Here is a 21,627-nt window from a genome sequence, read left to right as displayed (position 1 = left end):
CCATGAAATGGGCATTTGAGGAGTGGCGTCATTGGCTCGAGGGTGCTAAGCATCGTGTGGTGGTCTTGACTGATCACAAAAATCTGATGTATCTCGAGTCTGCTAAACGCCTTAATCCGAGACAGGCCCGCTGGTCATTGTTTTTCTCCCGCTTTGATTTTGTTGTCTCGTATTTACCAGGTTCAAAGAATGTGAAGGCCGATGCTCTTTCTAGGAGCTTTGTGCCTGATGCTCCTGGAGTCGCTGATCCTGTTGGTATTCTTAAAGATGGAGTTATCTTGTCAGCTATTTCTCCGGATCTGCGACGTGTGTTGCAGAGATTTCAGGCTGATAGGCCTGAGTCTTGTCCACCTGACAGACTGTTTGTCCCGGATAAGTGGACCAGCAGAGTCATTTCCGAGGTTCATTCCTCGGTGTTGGCAGGTCACCCGGGAATTTTTGGCACCAGAGATCTGGTGGCCAGGTCCTTTTGGTGGCCTTCCTTGTCAAGGGATGTGCGGTCATTTGTGCAGTCCTGTGGGACTTGTGCTCGAGCTAAGCCTTGCTGTTCTCGTGCCAGCGGTTTGCTCTTGCCCTTGCCTGTCCCGAAGAGACCTTGGACACATATCTCCATGGATTTCATTTCTGATCTTCCGCTATCTCAGGGCATGTCCGTTATCTGGGTGATATGTGATCGCTTCTCCAAGATGGTCCATTTGGTTCCTTTGCCTAAGCTGCCTTCCTCTTCCGATCTGGTTCCTGTGTTTTTCCAGAACGTGGTTCGTTTGCACGGCATCCCTGAGAATATTGTGTCAGACAGAGGATCCCAGTTCGTTTCCAGGTTCTGGCGATCCTTTTGTAGTAGGATGGGCATTGATTTGTCGTTTTCGTCTGCTTTCCATCCTCAGACTAATGGACAGACGGAGCGAACCAATCAGACTTTGGAGGCTTATTTGAGGTGTTTTGTCTCTGCTGATCAGGACGATTGGGTGACATTCTTGCCGTTGGCTGAGTTTGCCCTTAATAATCGGGCTAGTTCCGCCACCTTGGTTTCGCCTTTTTTCTGCAACTCTGGTTTCCATCCTCGCTTTTCTTCGGGTCATGTGGAGCCTTCTGACTGTCCTGGGGTGGATTCTGTGGTGGATAGGTTGCAGCAGATCTGGAATCATGTGGTGGACAACTTGAAGTTGTCACAGGAGAAGGCTCAGCGCTTTGCCAACCGCCGCCGCGGTGTGGGTCCCCGACTACGCGTTGGGGATTTGGTGTGGCTTTCTTCCCGCTGTGTTCCTATGAAGGTCTCCTCTCCCAAATTTAAACCTCGTTTTATTGGGCCTTACAAGATATTGGAAATCCTTAATCCTGTATCTTTTCGTCTGGATCTTCCTGTGTCGTTTGCTATTCACAATGTATTTCATAGGTCCTTGTTGCGGCGGTACATTGTGCCTGTAGTTCCTTCTGCTGAGCCTCCTGCTCCGGTGTTGGTTGAGGGCGAGTTGGAGTACGTGGTGGAGAAGATCTTGGATTCTCGCCTCTCCAGGCGGAGGCTTCAGTACCTGGTCAAGTGGAAGGGCTATGGTCAGGAGGATAATTCCTGGGTGGTCGCCTCTGATGTTCATGCGGCCGATTTAGTTCGTGCCTTTCATGCCGCTCATCCTGATCGCCCTGGTGGTCGTGGTGAGGGTTCGGTGACCCCTCACTAAGGGGGGGGTACTGTTGTGAATTTGCTTTTTGCTCCCTCTAGTGGTTACTAGTTTTTTGACTCTGGTTTTTCTGTCATTCCTTTTATCCGCACCTGGGTCGTTAGTTAGGGGTGTTGCTATATAAGCTCCCTGGACCTTCAGTTCTATGCCTGGCAACGTAGTTATCAGAGCTAGTCTGCTGTGCTCTTGTCTACTGATCCTGGTTCCAGTTATATCAGCTAAGTCTGCCTTTTGCTTTTTGCTATTTGTTTTGGTTTTGTATTTTTGTCCAGCTTGTTCCAAATCTATATCCTGACCTTTGCTGGAAGCTCTAGGGGGCTGGTGTTCTCCCCCCGGACCGTTAGACGGTTCGGGGGTTCTTGAATTTCCAGTGTGGATTTTGATAGGGTTTTTGTTGACCATATAAGTTACCTTTCTTTATTCTGCTATCAGTAAGCGGGCCTCTCTGTGCTAAACCTGGTTCATTTCTGTGTTTGTCATTTCCTCTTACCTCACCGTCATTATTTGTGGGGGGCTTCTATCCAGCTTTGGGGTCCCCTTCTCTGGAGGCAAGAAAGGTCTTTGTTTTCCTCTACTAGGGGTAGCTAGATTCTCCGGCTGGCGCGTGTCATCTAGAATCAACGTAGGAATGATCCCCGGCTACTTCTAGTGTTGGCGTTAGGAGTAGATATATGGTCAACCAGTTACCACTGCCCTATGAGCTGGATTTCTGTAGTCTGCAGACTTCCACGTTCCTCTGAGACCCTCGCCATTGGGGTCATAACAGGAAGGAGCACTGTTTTACTTTTTCAACGCAGAATTGGCTGGAATTGAGATCGGATGCCATGTCGCGTTTGGAGAGCCCCTGATGTGCCTGAACAGTGGAAACTCCCCAATTCTACCTGAAACCCTAATCCAAACACACCCCTAACCCTAATCCCAATGGTAACCCTAACCACACCCCTAACCCTGACACACCCCTAACTCTAATCCCAACCCTAATCCCAACCGTAAATGTAATCCAAACCCTAACCCTAACTTTAGCCGCAACCCTAACCCTAACTTTAGCCCCAACCCTAACCCTAACTCTAGCTCCAACCCTAGCCCCAACGCTAACCCTAGCCCTAACCCTAGCCCTAACCCTAACCGTAGCCCTAACCTTAACCCTAGCCCTAACCCTAACCCTAGCCCTAATTGGAAAATGGAAATAAATACATTTTTTTAATTTTATTATTTTTCCCTAACTAAGGGGGTGATGAAGGGGGGTTTGATTTACTTTTATAGCGTTTTTTATATCGGATTTTTATGATTGGCAGCTGTCACACATTAAAAGACGCTTTTTATAGCAAAAAAGTTTTTGCGTCTCCACATTTTGAGACCTATAATTTTTCCATATTTTGGTCCACAGAGTCATGTGAGGTCTTGTTTTTTGCAGGACGAGTTGACGTTTTTATTGGTAACATTTTCGAACACGTGACAGTTTTTGATCGCTTTTTATTCCGATTTTTGTGAGGCAGAATGACCAAAAACCAGCTATTCATAAATTTCTTTTGGGGGAGGCGTTTATTCCATTCCACATTTGGTAAAATTGAAAAGCAGTTTTATTCTTCGGGTCAGTATGATTACAGCGATATCTCATTTATATCATTTTTTTATGTTTTGGCGCTTTTATACAATAAAAGTTATTTTATAGAAAAAAAAAAATATTTTGGCATCGCTTTATTCTGAGGACTATAACTTTTTTATTTTTTTGCTTATGATGCTGTATAGCAGCTCATTTTTTGCGGGACAAGATGACGTTTTCAGCGGTACCATGGTTATTTATATCTGTCTTTTTGATTGCGTGTTATTCCACTTTTTGTTCGGCAGTATGATAATAAAGCGTTGTTTTTTGGCTCGTTTTTTTTTTTTATTGCGGTGTTCACTGAAGGGGTTAACTAGTGGGACAGTTTTATAGGTTTTGTCGTTACGGACGCGGCGATACTAAATATGTGTACTTTTATTGTTTTGTTTTTTTATTTAGATAAATAAATGTATTTATGGGAATAATATATTTTTTTTTCTTTATTTAGGAATTTTTTTTTTTTTTTTACACATGTGGAATTTTTTTTTTAAACTTTTTTACTTTGTCCCAGGGGGGACATCACAGATCGCTGATCTGACAGTTTGCACAGCATTCTGTCAGATCGGCGATCTGACTTACATCGCTGCAGGCTTACCAGCGCCTGCTCTGGACCCAGAAGTAATCCCTGCAGGACCCGGATGCAGCCCCGCGGCCATTTTGGATCCGGGGCCTGCAGGGAGGAGACGCTCGGTGCAAGGTGAGTACATCGCCTTGTACCGATCATCTCAGGGAAGCCCGCAGGGAGCCCCCTCCCTGCACGATGCTTCCCTATACCGCCGGCACACTGCGATCATGTTTGATCGCAGTGTGCCGGGGGTTAATGTGCCGGGGGCGGTCCGTGACCGCTCCTGACACATAGTGCCGGATATCAGCTGCGATAGTCAGCTGACACCCAGCCGAGATCGGCCTCGCTCCCCCCGTGAGTGCGGACGATCGCATATGACGTACTATCCCGTCACTGGGAATTAAGTCCCAGGTCACCTTGACGGGATAGTACGTCATATGGGATTAAGGGGTTAAGCATGGGGATGGATCAATTATGCTTTGGGGTTGTGTTGCAGCCAATGGCACAGGGAACATTTCACGAGTAGAGGAAAGAAATTATTCAATGAATTTTCAATAAATTCATGATACAGGAAAGATATATATCTTTGTACCGTGTTAGCCAGTAGATAGAAAAATATTTAGAATTGAGAGTCCTAAGTGGTTGATACCTTTTAATGGCTAACTTCAGGTGTTGTATTAGTCTATGCCTGATGAAGAGGCCTGAGTAGTTTCGAAACCTTGCAATTTGTTATCATCTTTTCAGTTAGCCATTAAAAGGTATCAACCACTGAGGACTCTCAATTCTAAATATTTGTGATGCAATCATAACACTATCTGTAAAAAAGCTGAAGTTGAAAAGAGGATGACTTCTACAAATGCATAGTGATCCTAAACACATGTTAAAATCCACAACAGACTACCTAAAAAGGCAAAAGCTGAAGGTTTTACAATGGCCCTCAAAGTCCCATAATCTGAACATCATTGAACATCTGTGGCTAGACCCCAAAATAGCAATGCATGCAAGACAACTGAGGAATCTCACAGAACTGGAAGAATTTTCAAAGGAAGATTGGTTAAAATCCTGCAAAAAAGAATTGAAAGACTCTTGGCTGGCTGCAAAAAAACATTTACAAGCTGTGATACTTTCAAAAGGGGGTGGTATAGGCACTAACCATGCAGGGTGGACAAACATTTGCATGTTCCCCTTTTCTTGTAATTTTTAAAATGTGAAAAGGAATACATATATATTGTTAGGGGTCGAGTTCTTGCCTCTGCACAGAGAAAATCTCAGGCCATCTCCGCTACGGTCTCCCATTCTTCTCCTGCCGCAGTGGAGCCGTCGGTGCCAGCATCTTGCTCAGTCCCACTCTGTACAAAGAGTTACTGCTGCTTTTCCTGCTTCTGCCATTGAAGTCAGTGCTGGGCAGCGGCGAGCAGACGCTTCTGGGACTAAGTCCTGCTTTTCTCGTTTTGAGCATGCCCTGAGTAAGATCTCTCAGTGGGGATCGAGGGTCACATGGTCAGATACTGCAGCTAAGTCCATTGGTCCTTTCAGGAAGGTCCTGTAGGTGCTAGGACTAAGTCCTGCTCTGCACACCCTGAGCATGCCCAGGGCAAGATCTCTCAGTGGAGATCTAGGGTCACATGCTCAGGTATGGCAGTCTCTCATTGGTCCTTCTAGGAAGGTCTTTTACTTGCTGCAGCTATATAAGGCTTGCATGGCCGCACGGCCATGCGCTAGTATCAAATCTGTTATGTGCATGCGCCAGTGTGGTCACATTTATGTGTGTTCAGGGACTCGGCTGAAATAAGCCCCTAGAATACCGGCACCTCCGGTGAGGAGATTGTGTGCGTGGATTTAGGGCCCCAGCTGAAATAAGCCCCTAGATTACCGGCTCCTCTGGTGAGGAGATTGTATGTTTGCATGACCACAGACTGCCTTCAGCTCGGCAGTTAGCTGTGAACTCCTGTGGGGTTAACAGGGCACAGCATCTTGTTTCCGTGCGACTCTGTGAAGTAACAGAGTTCGCTTAAACTGCCATATAGTGCCGTCATTTGCTAGCAGCAGGTTCCTCCTGCATGGTGGACCCCGGGCTGCGAACGCACCAATAAAAACATCCATATTTAATCAGTGCGTTCCGCTAGCCTAACAATACTAGCGCCAGGGTCTGGCTAGCAATGGCGGACAAACAGCAATCTTTGCAGTACATGCAGCAGCTGGAGGGTAGGTTGGCGGCTCTCGAGTGCACAACCTCAGCTGTGGATGTTACCGCAGTAGATGTTCAGGCTGCTAGGGTGGCTGCAGCAGCTTTGTCCACTGCCACTCCTGTTCCGACCCTGTCTCGCCTCCCGCTGCCAGAAAAATTCTCTGGTGATGGCAAATCATGTAGGGGTTTCGTGAGCCAGTGCTCTATACACCTCGAGCTCCTGGCTGCATGTTTCCCTACAGAGCGGGCAAAGGTGGGATTCATTATGTCTCTCCTGTCGGACAGGGCGTTAGAGTGGGCTACACCGCTGTGGGAGCATGGCGATCATGTGGTGCAGAGTGCTCCGCTGTTTCTGAGCACTCTGAAACAGGTCTTTTTAGGACCTCGAGTCACCCATGATACGGCGCTCCAACTGTTGGCATTGACTCAGGGCTCGTCCTTGGTCAGCCATTTTGCCATCCACTTCCGCACCTTAGCATCTGAGCTGGAGTGGTCGGATAAAGCCCTCATCCCTATATTCTGGAGGGGGCTGGTTGACCATGTTAAGGACGCTCTGGCCACTAGGGAGATTCCCGCCACACTGGAGGAGTTAGTAGCTGTATCTTCTCGTATTGACCTCCGTTTTAATGAGCGGAGGTTAGAGCGAGCCCAGTGTAGGCAGAGGTTTCGGCTGGCTCCCACCTTCGCCAAACCTTTGGAATCTCCGGTCCGGGCACCCGAGTCACATGAGGCCATGGAGGTGCTACGAGCGGGACCTAAGTCCCGGACCGCTCGTGCACTTAGGGTCCGTCATGTTTGCCGGCAGTCAGGACATCTTGGCACCAGATGTCCTCAGCTGTCGGGGAAATGTCAGCGTCTAGTGGTAGTAGGTGGAGGTTCACTAGAAACGGCGACGTTTGCCTCCAAATTGTCCTTTAAGGGGACAATTACCATTGGCCCATCCACTCATTCGGTAGAGCTTTGCGTGGATTCCGGGGCGGAGGGCAATTTTATGTCTTCTGTCTTCGCCCAATGACACGCAATACCTCTGGTGATGCTCGCCCAACCAGTGACCGTACGAGTGGTGAATGGGTCGACACTGCCCTCCCAGATTACACACCAGACCATCCCATTTACTCTATCCATGTCGCCATCTCATCAGGAGATAATATCTCTGCTCGTCATTCCTGAGGGAATTGATGAGGTCCTCTTAGGGATACCTTGGCTACGATACCACTCTCCTCATATTGAGTGGTCCACAGACAGGATTTTGGGATGGAGTGAATCTTGTGGGGGTAGATGTCAGAGGGAATGCGTTCAGGTTGCTACTACAGAGGTACCCGCAGATCTCTCCTCTCTCCCCAAGCAATATTGGCCCTATGTGGACGTGTTCTCCAAAAAGGCTGCAGAGACTCTTCCACCTCACCGCCCCTATGACTGTCCTATTGACCTCTTGCCTGGTGCTGAGCCTCCCCGGGGTCGAGTCTACCCATTGTCTCTCCCAGAGATGGAGGCAATGTCTCTGTACATCCAGGAGAATCTGGCAAGGGGATTCATTAGGAAGTATGTGTCACCTGCAGGGGCTGGTTTCTTTTTCGTGCAGAAGAAGAACGGAGAATTACGTCCATGCATAGATTACAGGGGTCTTAACGCCATCACCGTTAAGAACAAGTACCCACTGCCCCTGATATCTGAGCTTTTTGACAGGCTTCAGGGAGCAAGAGTGTTTACTAAATTAGATCTGCGGGGTGCTTACAACCTGATTCGCATCCGTGAGGGGGACGAATGGAAGACGGCTTTTAACACCAGGGATGGGCACTATGAGTATCTGGTGATGCCCTTTGGGCTTTGTAATTCCCCGCCGTTTTCCAAGACTTTGTAAATGATATCTTCCGGGATATGCTCTCCACCTCGGTTGTAGTCTACCTGGATGATATTCTCATCTACTCTCCAGATATAGACTCCCACCGGAGAGATGTGTGCAAAGTCTTCAACCTCCTACGGGCAAATTCCCTCTATGCCAAGTTGGAGAATTGTGTGTTTGAGCAGGAGTCTTTGCCTTTCCTGGGCTATATCATCTCGGTCCAAGGATTGGCTATGGATCCTGCCAAGCTACAGGCTGTGATGGACTGGCAAGAACCCCATTCTCTCAAAGCGGTGCAGCGCTTTATGGGGTTCATTAATTACTATCGCCAGTTCATTCCCCACTTCTCAACTTTGGTAGCTCCTTTGGTTGCCCTCACCAAAAAGGGAGCAAATCCCAAGTTGTGGTCAGAAGAGGTCTCCAAGGCCTTCCTCTCTATTAAGTCCCACTTTGCTAGTGCTCCCATTCTACATTGCTCCGATGTAGATAAACCTTTCATAATGGAGGTGGATGCCTCGTCTGTCGGTGCTGGAGCAGTCCTATTCCAAAAGGATGCTCAAGGTCGGAAGCATCCCTGCTTCTTTTTCTCTAAGACCTTCACACCGGCAGAGAGGAATAATTCCATCGGGGACAGGGAGTTGCTAGCTATGAAGTTGGTCTTCTCGGAGTGGAGACATCTCTTGGAGGGGGCTCGTTTTCCCTTCCAAGTTTTCACCGACCACAAGAACTTGGTCTATATTCAGACTGCCCAGCGGCTAAATTCTCGCCAGGCCAGATGGTCCCTGTTCTTCTCCCGGTTCCATTTCACCCTCCATTTTCTTTCCCGGGAGAAGAACATTAGTGCCGATGCTCTCTCCCGCTCCGTAGTGTCATCAGCGGAGGAGGAGGAGGAACCTCGGCTTATTGTCCCATCTGAGAGTCTGAGGACCATGGCTCCGGTTTCGCTAGAGTCTGTGCCCCCGGGTAAGACTTTCGTGCCAGCAAATTTGCGACCGGAGGTTCTCTCTTGGGCTTACTCGTCCAGGGTGGGTGGACACTTTGGGACCAAAAGGACATCTGAGCTTCTGGCGAGGACGTACTGGTGGCCGCATATGGCCCGTGACGTCGGAGACTATATTCGGGCGTGTGTCTCCTGCGCCAAAAATAAGTCTCCTCGACAACGGCCAGCTGGCTTACTTTATCCCATGCCGGTGGCAGACAGGCCCTGGGAGATGGTCGGGATGGACTTTGTGGTGGGCTTACCAAGTCTCGTGGCTGCACCATTATTTGGGTGATCACAGACCATTTTTCCAAAATGGTGCATTTGGTGCCTCTTCCACGGCTACCTTCTGCACGGGCTCTGGCAGCATTGTTTATTAAATATGTCTTTCGCCTACACGGTATGCCGGAAAAAATTGTCAGTGACCGGGGTCCCCAGTTTGCGTCTCGGTTCTGGAGAGAGCTTTGTCATCTACTCAGCATTGAGTTGAATCTCTCTTCAGCATATCATCCCGAGACGAATGGGTTGGTAGTGAGGGCCAACCAGACTCTGGTCACATATCTGCGACATTTTGTTTCTGCTAGGCAGGATGACTGGGCATCCTTGCTACCATGGGCGGAGTTCGCGCTTAACAACGCCGTAGCCGACTCCACTGGTCAGACTCCATTCCTTCTTAATTACGGTCAGCATCCACGGGTTCCTGTGCCTATGCCCATGTCTTCTGCCGACTCCAGGGTGGCATACTGGGCTGTGGAGGCACGGGACATTTGGGACCGCACTCAGGATGCCATCCGGGCCTCCAAGGAGAGAATGAGGTCCTCCGCCAATGCACATCGGTGCCCCGCTCCGATCTTTGTTCCTGGCGACTTAGTGTGGCTCTCCGCCCGTAACATCAGGCTGCGAGTTGAGTCCACCTAGTTTGCACCTCGCTACTTGGGTCCCTTCAAGGTCCTCGAACAGATTAACCCTGTGGTCTACCGTCTGGCCCCTCCTCCACGCCTGGGTATCACTGACACCTTTCATGTGTCCCTCTTAAAGCCCGTATACATGTCCCAGTTTTCTGAGTCATCTGCCGGGACATCGGGTTCATCTTCGGATGTTTACGAGGTGAATGCTATCTTGGGGTGCAAGGTGGTACGTGGCAAAAAAATTTATTTGGTGGATTGGAGGGGTTATGGTCCAGAGGACAGGTCCTGGGAGCCTGTTGAGCACATTCGGGCTCCGCAGCTCATTGCTGCCTTCGAGCGTAGCGAGGCCCAAGGAGGGGGGGTAATGTTAGGGGTCGAGTTCCCGCCTCTGCACAGGGGGAATCTCGGGCCATCTCCACTGCGGTCTCCCATTCTTCTCCTGCCGCAGTGGAGCCTGCTCAGCGGAGACGTCGGTCCCAGCATCTTGCTCAGTCCCACTCTGTACAAAGAGTTACTGCTCCTTTTCCTGCTTCTGCCATTGAAGTCAGTGCTGGGCAGCGGCGAGCAGACACTTCTGGGACTAAGTCCTGCTTTTCTCGTTCTGAGCATGCCCTGAGTAAGATCTCTCAGTGGGGATTGAGGGTCACATGGTCAGATACTGCAGCTAAGTCCATTGGTCCTTTCAGGAAGGTCCTGTAGGTGCTAGGACTAAGTCCTGCTCTGCACACACTGAGCATGCCCAGGGCAAGATCTCTCAGTGGAGATCTAGGGTCACATGCTCAGGTATGGCAGTCTCTCATTGGTCTTGTGACCTTCTAGGAAGGTCTTTTACTTGCTGCAGCTATATAAGGCTCGCATGGCCGCACGGCCATGCGCTAGTATCAAATCTGTTATGTGCATGCGCCAGTGTGGTCACATTTATGTGTGTTCAGGGACTCGGCTGAAATAAGCCCCTAGAATGCCGGCACCTCCGGTGAGGAGATTGTGTGCGTGGATTTAGGGCCCCGGCTGAAATAAGCCCCTAGAATACCGGCTCCTCCGGTGAGGAGATTGTATGTTTGCGTGACCACAGACCGCCTTCAGCTCGGCAGTTAGCTGTGAACTCCTGTGGTGTTAACAGGGCACAGCATCTTGTTTCCGTGCAACTCTGTGAAGTAACAGAGTTCGCTTAAACTGCCATATAGTGCCGTCATTTGCTAGCAGCAGGTTCCTCCTGCACGGTGGACCCCGGGCTGCGAACGCACCAATAAAAACATCTATATTTAATCAGTGCGTTCCGCTAGCCCTAACATATATATACATATATATATATATATATATATATATATATATATATATACATATATATATATATATATATATATATATATATATATATATATATATATATATATACAAAGGAAATGTGTCATCTTTAACTTTAGGCCTTTTGGAGATCATTTCATCTTCAATTAACTTAACTGTTCTGTTCACAATAACAGTAATTGTGACCAGGAGTGCCTAAACTTTTACATGCCACTGTACATGAGTAGTCTCACTATCTCTGGCCCTTTTATGAATTGTAACTGGCGTTTTCACCAGATTTCAACCTGCAGACTCTATATCTAAATTTCCCATTGACTGTTAGGAGGAGACTATCTGCTATTATCTCTCACCTACACAGGTCAGTTATCCAGCATGGGGATTTTTTCTTTTTATAGCACAATGATAGAACAGCAGTAGTGATGAGTGAGTAAACTCGTTGCTCGGGTTTTCCCGAGCACGATCGGGTGATCTCCGAGAATTTGTTAGTGCTCGGAGATTTTGTTTTTGTTGCAGCAGCTGCATGATTTACAGCTACTAGCCAGCCTGAGTACATGTGGGGGTTGCCTGGTTGCTTGGGAATACCCACATGTAATCAAGCTGTCTAACAGTCACAAATCATGCAGCTGCGGCAACAAAAACTAAATCTCCGACCGCTAACAAATTCTCGGAGATCACCCGAGCATGCTCGGGAAAACCCGAGCAACGAGTATACTTGCTCAACACTAAACAGCAGCAGTGTGTAGAACATTATACTGTACACCTGACTTGATTGTATGTGAATCAAGCTTTGATGTAAGATAAAAGACTTGTTAAAAAGCTTAGCAAGATCTTTCTATCTCTCTTCTGCTTCTTTCCACACTCTTCACTCCTCCTTCCACCCTTTCCTTAGAGTACATGCAGCGCCCCAGAGTCCTGGTCGTTGCAGTACGGTTGCTCTGTCACTAAGAGGAGTGATGGTACGTCTGATTGCACTAAAGGAGTTCACCTGACCAGGTAACACACACCCACAATACACTTCACACTCCGGCCACCAGGGGGGGTGGTTCTATCTATTAGACCACTCCTCACACTTGGGTAAAACTGGGGGTTGGACAGGAAGTCAGAGAGAAAGGAGCTGGGAAGAGCTTGAGAAAGGACCTGTCAGAGGTGGGATCCTGGCAGAGCCCTAGTGAACAAGAAAGAACGCTATGGAGCCGTGCCTGTGCTTTCAGCGGCAGTCTCCTAGGAAAGGACAAGAAGCGAGGGGTATTGTGAAGGAGTGAGAAACAGGAATACAGCGCAGAGGTGATAGGACCAGAAGGAGTCGTGCTGTTAGATTGAGGCAACATCCTTCTAAAGTGCAAAGTCGGTGGCCGGAACGCCGAGAAAGAAAGAGACTTTAAGCATTACTTCAAACCACGGCAGGACAGCCAATCATAGGTTGGCTGTCTCTCTTAAACACCTAAGCAGACAACGGAGGCAGCTGTGGGAGAGGGGCGACTCTAGGGTCCCGGAAGAACTCCAGGCCTACCCCGTCATACGGGTGCATCCTAACCATATCATCTGGGGGACGTAGAGAACGAACATCAGAGATAGACAGAATCAGTTGTGAGGACTATCCCGGGGTGCTCAGCAGGGAAGGACTACAACACACTAGCGCTAGAAGGTAGACACTGATTCCCACCTGCAAAGGGAACTCCGGATGTGCCTTTGGACTGGCCGGTCTCAGCCAGCCCGGTAATAGTGCTCTGGATTGAGTATCTCGAAACCTTCAGTAAAAAGGTAAAGAGACTGCAACCGTGTGTCCTCGTTATTCATCGCACCCTGCACTACACATCATCACTCTCAACTTCTACTGGACGCCCCTTAGCAGGGTCACGGACTGGGTCTAGCCACCGTGACAATCCCAGAACCAAGACAGAGAGGCCCGGTACCGGGTACCCCTCGGCCCTGCGACGGTGGGGGCGCTCCAACTTGGCGTCACGAACAGGATCTGCTTAAGCCTGAAGAATCAGGTCATGTGTGCCTTGGAACTGTGATTCATTGTGCTTGGACTGTGACTTATTGCAAAGACTGTGCATTGCTATTGCCGCCAAGAGTTCCCGTCACAATTCGCCATCGCCGCGCACGGAGGGAGGAGCCTTAGCTTCGTGGGCAGAACCGGTCAAAAGGAGCACGGAACGAGAAAGTGCGGTAAAGCGCCAACCCCGGAAGAGGAACCCCGACCTCCAGCAGGTTAGTAGGAGGAAGGGACAGCCATGTCTGAGTCGGGAGGAGCGGAGGCGGTGGTCGCAGCCGTGGACAAAGAAGCAGCTCCGGTCCCCGTAGCGGACGTAGCCGCGGCCCTAATACCACCACCGGTTGCCGCGGAGCCCGCTGCCCCCACCAGCCAGTCGGAGACTGCCGCCACCACAACGGCCATAATGCCCTTCTCTATGCCATACCTGCCCGGAGTGGCCTGGCTTCCACGATACTCCGGGGAGTCGCATACATTAACTGACTTTAAAGAAGGGATCTGCAGCCTGCTCGAGTTCTACCCCTTGACAGAGCCTCAGAAAGTTCATATGATAACAGGCCAACTCTTTGGAGCGGCTTTGAGAGAAGTGAAGTCTTGGCCCGCCGCAGATAAGGGAACTGCACAGCAGGTTTCTGCAAAGCTTAAAGCCACCTTCGATACCCGTACTGCTACAGAAATTAAATTGACTTTCTATGGATGCAAACAGAGACCGCAGGATAGCTTACGGGACTATGCCCTTAATCTCCAGGAGGCGCTGCTGGCCATTAAGCAGTGTGACCCTGGCAGCATGCAAGATGAGGATAAACTCCTGAAAGAGTGGTTCATTGAGGGACTCCTGTGCAGTCACCAAAGGGGCCAATTGCACTTCCTGGCCATGCAAAATCCAGACCTGACTTTTGCGCAATTCAAGGATAAAGCCATCCAGGCGCTGCAGGAGAGACAGTCTAGCCGTGCGGTACCCCCCAGGCATCAAGCCCTCACGTACCACCAGTCGCCGCAGAGGCCGATGCCCAGAGCTTAGAGGACGGCTCCCCCGCAGGACTCCGCCTCCAGATGCAGGAGCTGACCAAGAGCGTTGCTGCCCTAGCCCGGACTGTGCAGTCCCTACAGGAGGCCCCCAAGGAGAAGATCCAGCTGGCCTCCAGACCAGAGGATGTCCCCTGGATGCGACAGAGGAGGACTCCGCCGACCAGAGGCCGGGACGATGATCACTTCCATCGGGACGGACGACCTATCTGCCGCCGCTGTCACCAGGTGGGCCACCTTGCAAGGTACTGTCCTTTAAACGAGCAACCCCAGGAGTAGGACGATCAGACACAGCATTGGAGAGCCAAGTACGTTGGAGGGCGACCAGTCCTTCCTGTTGTGATCGACGGTATCCCCATGAACGCTCTACTGGACACCGGTTCTCAGGTGATGACTATGCCTTACGTGCTTTATAAACGGTATTGGGAGGACACTGATATTACTCGTGGCCCCGATGACAATTTCACCATAATAGCCAGTAATGGTCAGCCATTGCCACAAGTGGGGTATAAAGAGGTCACCATCAAGGTGGGGCCCAGGGGATTGTAATTGTTGATATTGACCGCCGTGAATGTAATCCCATGATGACTATCGGTACCAATGTTATAGAAAATTGTCTTGCAGAAGTTATTGTCTTGTTACAACAGGTAGCAGAAACCGCTGGCTACAGCGCGCCCTGCAAAAAGAAATCAGAGCTCTAATGCAGAGACAGCAGGTAGAGCTGACTGGTGGTGAAATTGGTCGTGTCACTGTGAGTGATTCAAACTCTATCGCGATACCCCCCCATTAGTGAGATGTTGATATGGTGTCGGGCAGCCATAGGCCTCAGGGGTAAGGACTACCAGGCCCTAGAACCCGTATATTCAGACAGGCCTACTCTCCTAACAGCTAGGGGGGTGGTCGACGTCCGCCGGGGGAGGGTGCCAGTACGTGTCCTTAATTGTGGGGAGGAAGAGGTCCATCTCACCAAGTATGCCACGCTCGCCAAACTGTTCGCTGTCAATAATAGTGTGATACAGAGACCTGGACACTTGGCACCGTCTAGCCTGGCGGAGGACAACGGTTCTGCAGGGCACTCGAAAGATTGGTGTCGGGAATTGCATGTGGGCACTGACTCTACCCCATCCCACCAGAAACAGGGGGCCTACAGGGTGGTCCACGAGTACCAGCGGGTATTTAGCGCCAAACACCCCTTAGATTTTGGACAGGTGAAAGGGATCCAACATCATATCCCCACAGGAGATCATCGGCCCATAAAAGAGAGATACCGCCCTGTACCCCCAGCTCATTACCAGTGTGCCAAGGACATGTTACGAGAAATGAAGGAGGTTCGGGTGGTGAGAGACAGTTGTAGCCCCTGGGCAGCTCCCTTAGTCCTTGTTAAAAAGAAAGATGGCACAATGAGGATGTGTGTTGATTACAGGCAATTGAATCGCATTACACATAAGGATGCATACCCACTGCACAGGATAGAGGAGTCTCTGGCTGCCTTAAAATCTGCTAACTATTTCTCTACCTTAGATCTCACCAGTGGGTACTGGCAGGTTCCCGTGGTGGAGGCAGACAAAGAGAAGACGGCCTTCACGACACCGATGGGTCTCTGCGAATTCAACTACATGCCCTTCGGATTGTGCAATGCCCCAGGGACGTTCCAGAGGATGATGGAGTGATGTCTGGGGCACAAGAACTTTGAAACCGTACTGCTGTATTTGGATGATGTCATTGTCTTCTCTAAGACCTACGAAGACCATCTGAAGCACCTGGCTGAGGTGTTTGAAGCCTTGTCCAACTTTGGCTTAAAGGTGAAACCATCCAAATGCCATCTGCTGAAACCCAGAGTGCAGTACCTGGGCCATGTGGTGAGTGCTGAAGGAGTGGCCCCAGACCCCGACAAGGTCACTGTGATCCAGGACTGGCCAAAGCCCAGCAACCTCCACGAAGTCCGGCAGTTACTCGGGCTGGTAGGCTATTACCGAAGGTTCATTAAGGACTTCACCAAGAAGGCCGCGCCCTTGCAAGACCTGCTGGTGGGCCAATCACAGAAGACCAAGGGGAAGAATGCCCCATTTGATTGGAACAAGGGGCTGGAAGGATCCTTCACTTGCTTGAAGTCGGCACTGACGGGAGAAGAGGTACTGGCCTACCCCGAATACGACCAACCGTTTGTGCTGTATACGGACGCCAGCAATGTAGGATTGGGGGCCATGCTGTCCCAGGTCCAGAATGGCAAGGAGAGGGTGATCGCTTACGCCAGCAGGAAGCTTCATCCCACGGAAAGGAACCCTGACAACTACAGTTCCTTTAAACTGGAGTTCCTTGCCATCGTCTGGGATCCTAAGGCCATACAATTTATGGGGATCGAGAAAGTAAAGCCACCAAGGAGAGGGGGTGATTTTGACAGGATCTTGTTGCAGAAAGAAGCAAGATGGATCTTTTGCCTGGATACCTGTTATCCCCATGGCTTGAATGAGCAGTTGAGTTACAGGTGTTTTTTATGAACATGCAACTGCCCCCCTTTCTTGTTTATGGACAATTATAGGGAATCATTTGCTCCTGTCTGCTTCCGTTTTTGTGTTTGTTTTTGTTTTTATTTGTTTTGTTATGGGACTTAGTAATATATTTCCAATAAATAGGATAATTATATGTTGGAGGTGCAGTTTCTGGTCTTTGGACAGGTACTCCTAGTCAATAAAACAGTATATAATTTGTCTATTATGACTTTGGAACAAATGGCGGCCATTGCTGCATTTGTAATACTTTTCTCTGGCTCATATCATATGTGGTTTGAAACAGAGATCTTGGTTTTGTATATGGATAATAGCAAATGGGGACTTTCTTCCATGATATTACATACTTATAATAATGAAAAGAGTACAAGATTATTATCTATCCCGGGTATGGTCAGGCTGTCTATGTTCGGAGTTATGGATAACTTGGTACGTTGCTCCTACATATAGGTTTTTTTTTCCCCCCTTTTGGATATGTACAGGCCAAAGGAGAAACAATGTGGAGAGTGTGCAAGTCCCCCTATAGACATCAAGTAGGTAATTTAGGAGATGTCTGGGTATTTCTAGTAGGACATCGGTATTGCCGGCATTTTTAAACCTACATCTCTCCCTTTTGTTTGGGGAGTGGGTGGTAAAACAGGGCGACATCTTTATTACACTGAACTTGTGGTTGAGTTGTTAATATAAACCCTGTGATACCGGCAGTTACAGTAAAGACGTGCGGAAACTGGATCATGTGATATACGGTGCCACTGACATTTTGTATGGATGTCATGGTAAGGCTGGTCCGCATGCGCACTAGACCGGAGTGATCCGGCTGTGTCAGTATTTACCAGCAGCGCTGGAGGGACGCTTGGGAGAAAGAGCCGCATGCGCAGTATGAGAGCGCCTTAATTCCGGGGGAAGAGAATTACAACACACAGCCACTACCGCTTTGAATAATAGCGGTGAGATGGCACATGAGGACAGAAGTGCCGCCTGTACAGATGCCCAATATGAACCGGAAGTGTACACATATACCGGCATTGGGCGGGTAGAATAGTAGGGGCCGCGTGTATAGTACGGCATACCCTATGGAAATGTTACCGGGGGAAGTTTGTTTATTTACAACACACCGCTAGGACCGCTGGGAATTGAAGCGGCGCCATAGAAGCATGAGGAAAAGCGGAAGTGAGGTAGGACGCTGAGTTTATTTGAAAAGTTATTTAAGTGGAAGTATTGAGTCCCGCAGCTCACCTTACCATAAGTCTGGTCCCACTACTGGGAGCTCTAGACACGGGGGTCACCTGCCGATGCAGGGACTCCCTCTTGATAGAAATACCCCACGTCTATTTTGCAGTTCCCCTGATGATTCTCCCCTATGGGAGAGGAAACGCGTAGGGAAGGTCACTTTGTTTTGGTGGGTACAATATACTAGACTGACTTGGGGACTGCCCTTGTCAGGGCGGGAGCTACACAGGGGCACGACTGGGGTAGTATAGAACATACCTCCCCCACCTCCCCTAGGAATATTGGTGGATGCTCCCGAAAAAGGAAAAAGAATAAGGACTATTTGGTGAGACAAAACCATTTTTTAATATGGCACTGGTTATATGAGCACTTTTTTGCACTTTATCACATGTTGCGCTATTATCCATTTGATATTTTAAAGGATTATTTATTAAAAGTTATGTTTTAGGTCTTTGTGTATATTAGTTGGTCTCCTAGCTTATTTGCCCATCGTCTGGGCAGTGACAGAGAGGTTCAAACACTACCTGGCCTCGGCGAAATTCATCGTCTTCACGGATAACAATCCGCTGACGCACTTGGATACAGCCAAACTCGGGGCCTTGGAACAGTGGTGGATGGCCCGGCTGTCCAACTACGACTTCACTATCAAGTACCGGGCAGGACGCAAGAATGCGAATGCCGATGCCTTGTCCCGTATGCCCAATTTGCCAGAAACAGGGGAGGACCCGGAGGCACTTGAAGAGGTAGAGCTGCCCGCATTCCATCGCCCCAAAGCCGCTCAGTACTCCCATCATGTGAAGAACAGGCACAAGAACCAACAGGATGCCACGCTGAATCCCCTGCCCCATCACGGATGGGCGGAGACCCAGGATGGTGACCCCGCGGTCCGTCAGGTGAAAGAGCTCTTGACGCAGGCAGGGTTGCATCCCGGCCCAGATGATCCACAGGAGGCACGACAGCTGTGGAAGGGGAGAAGCAAACTGTTTATTCACGATGGTAAGCTGTGCCAGAGGAGCATCGACCCACGTACTCATGAATTGGTATGGCAGATAGTGGTGCCAAGGCAAGATGCGCCCATGGTTCTGGGAGCCTACCACGATGGAGCCGGACACTTCGGATGGAGGAAGCTGGAGAGGCTACTCCAAGGGAGGTTGTATTGGATTGGCATGAAGAGAGCCATTGAGAAGTGGTGTCGGGAGTGCGGTCCATGTAGCCTATGCAGGAAGGACCGTGACAGCCAACGGGCCCCCTTGCAGCCCATCATCACCAAACGGCTGCTCGAACTGGTCACGCTGGATCATGTGAAGCTGATGCCTAGCCGGTCAGGCTATATCTACGCTCTTACCATCGTAGATCACTACTCCAGATTTTTGGTGGTTGTACCTGTCAAGGAACTAACGGCCAGGACGGCCGCCAAGGCCTTCCAGCAGTACTTTTGTAGGCCCCATGGGTACCCGGAGAAGGTACTGACCGATCAGGGACCAGCATTCGAAGCAGAGGTGTTCCAAGAGTTCTGCCATCTGTACGGGTGTAAGAAGATCAGAACCACACCGTACCATCCCCAAACCAACGGGATGTGTGAAAAGATGAACCAAGTGGTGATCGACTTACTGAAGACCTTGCCCGTAGAGGAACGGAACCTGTGGCCAACAAAGTTGCCTGACATGGTGGACATATACAATCACATCCCAGTAAATTCCACCAACTGCACTCCAGCGTACCTGATGCGAGGAAGGTCTAGCCAGTTACCCTTTGATCTGGACATGGGGGTCCTAATCCCCGCAGATACCTCGCCGGATGCAGATTGGGATGTAGAAAGGCAGCGAAGGTACCGCAAAGTACAGGAATGCGTGGAAAGAAGTCTCGCCCAGGCTAGACAAAAACAAGAAAGAGACTACAACCAGCACACTCCTGCAATTCTCTTGTCACCCGGTGAGCACGTACTCAAGCGGAAGAGGAGGCTACACAAACTTGACGACCAATGGGAAGCGGAACCGTATACCATCCTGCCATCCGATTTCGACAACACGAAGGTCTGTCTCATCAGCAAAGATGGAGGAGAAACCTCAATGGCAATATCCAGAGATCACCTTAAAGTATGCCCCGATAAGTTGAGAGAGAGGGAAACAGGTCCAGGAACCTCCTCACCTGTAGAAGAGAAGATGATACACACTGTTCTTGGCGATTTTCCCCAGTCCTGGACTCAGATAAATCAGGCCATCGTGGTACCTGTCCTAACGTTCCGTCAACCGAACCCACCAGAACTAACGGTGGTACCAGATCATCCAGGCCCACAATCTCAGCAGATCATGCCTGAAGATGCCATGCCAACCGTTGACCCAGCAAGTCCTCCCTCTGCCAGCGGCAAATCTGCAGTACCCACTGTTGGTAGCAGCAGCCCTGAGAGCTCCAGCGTGCCAGTGCTACCCAGATTCACTAGAAGTGTAGCTAGAAGACAGTGCACTACACCAGCGGTAGCCAGCATAGCGGGCCCTGTTAGGCCAATAGCAACCCCTGCACTGCGGAGATCGACACGCAGCACCAAGAATCAAACTCCGCTCTGCTACAAAATTTGGAGGTATTAATGAGGGCTGCTGTTCAGTTGAAAATGTTTGTGTGCATATCTTTTGTTACAGGTTTAAAAAAAAAATGGACAACGGAGTAATGGACAGTGAATTGCTCCAAAAACTTCCAAAAGGGGACCCCTTTGTTTACCCGGGGTCCCTGCTGTTTCAACCACTGGACTGGGAGTCATAAACTGTGCATGACCCAAGCTTTGCGTAATGTTCAAGTGTCCTCACCTCCCATAAGGGGAAGCATTGTTATATAGTTACTGGTTCATGGCATTTACTTGTTTATAGTGTTTCAAAGTTTTGTGTGTTTCCTGCTAACATGTAATGTTGTTTTTCTTTTCCCAGTCCGGGAGTACTGGATTTAATCGGGGGGGGGGGGGGGGAGTGCAGCGCCCCAGAGTCCTGGTCGTTGCAGTATGGTTGCTCTGCCACTAAGAGGAGTGATGGTACGTCTGATTGCACCCACAATATACTTCACACTCCGGCCACCAGGGGGGGTGGTTCTGTCTATTAGACCACTCCTCACACTTGGGTAAAACTGGGGGTTGGACAGGAAGTCAGAGAGAAAGAAGCTGGGAAGAGCTCGAGAAAGGACCTGTCAGAGGTGGGATCATGGCAGAGCCCTAGTGAACAAGAAAGAACGCTATGGAGCCATGCCTGTGCTTTCAGCGGCAGTCTCCTAGGAAAGGACAAGAAGCGAGGGGTATTGTGAAGGAGTGAGAAACAGGAATACAGCGCAGAGGTGATAGGACCAGAAGGAGTCGTGCTGTAAGATTGAGGCAACATCCTTCTGAAGCGCAAAGTCGGTGGCCGGAACGCCGAGAAAGTAAGAGACTTTAAGCATTACTTCAAACCACGGCAGGACAGCCAATCATAGGTTGGCTGTCTCTCTTAAACACCTAAGCAGACAACGGAGGCAGCTGTGGGAGAGGGGCGACTCTAGGGTCCCGGAAGAACTCCAGGCCTACCCCGTCATACGTGGTGCATCCTAACCATATCATCTGGGGGACGTAGGGAACGAACATCAGAGACAGACAGAATCAGTTGTGAGGACTATCCCGGGGTGCTCAGCAGGGAAGGACTGCAACACACTAGCGCTAGAAGGTAGACACTGATTCCCACCTGCAAAGGGAACTCCGGATGTGCCTTTGGACCGGCCGGTCTCAGCCAGCCCTGTTAATAGTGCTCTGGATTGAGTATCTCGAAACCTTCAGTAAAAAGGTAA

The sequence above is a fragment of the Ranitomeya variabilis genome, chromosome 3 (assembly GCF_051348905.1).
Source record: "Ranitomeya variabilis isolate aRanVar5 chromosome 3, aRanVar5.hap1, whole genome shotgun sequence".
Taxonomy (NCBI): Eukaryota; Metazoa; Chordata; class Amphibia; order Anura; family Dendrobatidae; genus Ranitomeya; species Ranitomeya variabilis.
The sequence above is the reverse complement of the archived record's forward strand: the minus strand, read 5'-3'. Positions refer to the sequence as shown.